This window comes from Mus pahari, chromosome 4, assembly GCF_900095145.1.
Source record: "Mus pahari chromosome 4, PAHARI_EIJ_v1.1, whole genome shotgun sequence".
NCBI lineage: Eukaryota > Metazoa > Chordata > Mammalia > Rodentia > Muridae > Mus > Mus pahari.
The window spans coordinates 119,939,246-119,940,326 of record NC_034593.1 but is presented as its reverse complement, the minus strand read 5'-3'; the positions used below and the strand labels follow the sequence as shown (position 1 = coordinate 119,940,326).

Here is a 1,081-nt window from a genome sequence, read left to right as displayed (position 1 = left end):
CAAGAAAATTGACACAAACAGGCTTAATTTGCTAAAAAAAAAAAAAAAAAAAAAAAAAAAAAAAAAAAAAAAAAATGATGAAGTAGGCTGATGGAAAAGGTCTCTAAAGCCTTTTACATCCAGTGCTGCTCATATCTAAGAGTTTCCCAAGCAAAACTGTTATGTTTCTCCTTTCTTCCTTAATAGTTTACTTTTGACAGACCAACAGGAAGTCTCTGATCCATTGAGCAACTTCACGGTTGTTCTCCGAGGCCAGCAACCTTCAGTTCTTGATACCTAGGTTTCTTGACACCTGGAACTTCAATGATGCCTAGGATTACTAAAATTGCGAATGCCAGGTTCTGCCTCGGACCTCTGGAATTTATATAATTCTTGATTCAGGTCTCACCCTACTGTTTCAACAGCCTTGCATTTGGAAATGCACCTCCTAAACTAGGAGAGTGTGTGACTACAAGGAGCAGGTATCTGTTTATTCGAAAGTTTGCAGAATGTACATCAAGACCATTTAAGAGAACGGATGTAAACCCAGAAAAAGAGGTCAATGATGTCTCGCATTCCGCCATCACAGAGTCAAACATGAGTTTTAGTGACCATGGCTAACCTGCCTTTTAATGTATTATTTGCATATTTGTCTCTGTGCTGGATTTCATTCTTGTTTGGGATTCAAAGAGATTTGGCATCAAGCTTACTGAGCAACGTAGTACTAAGTCTTTCAATTCAGTTAGCTTTCTTAACTAATTATCCTCAAACAGACACCGCGACTTGCCCCCAGTTCCTAAGTCATTCTGCAAATGATTGGCTTTCTTCACAGTTTTAGATCCATATGGGAATCAACGTCACCAGAGCAATTTAGTCACCCCGAAAGAAAACCTTGCAGCTGTTTAAACAGTGTGTGGCCCATAACTACAGGACGGTGTAGGGCAGGAAGCAAAGAGGGCTCCTAGTTCTAATTGAACCTCTTGTGGGAATAGAAATAGGTGGTATTTGATTTCTTAGATCAGAGTTCATTTGCTTATCATGAATTTTTAACTCTCTCTCTCTTCCTCACTCTCTTTCTCTTTCTCTCTCTCTGTCTCTCTGT

General features: G+C 39.3%; 1 long non-coding RNA gene across 1 annotated transcript in view; it reads right to left on the bottom strand.

The window, feature by feature from the left end:
• Positions 1 to 1,081, bottom strand: part of LOC110319831 — a 62,938-nt gene that overhangs the window by 26,203 nt on the left and 35,654 nt on the right. The window lies entirely within an intron of this gene.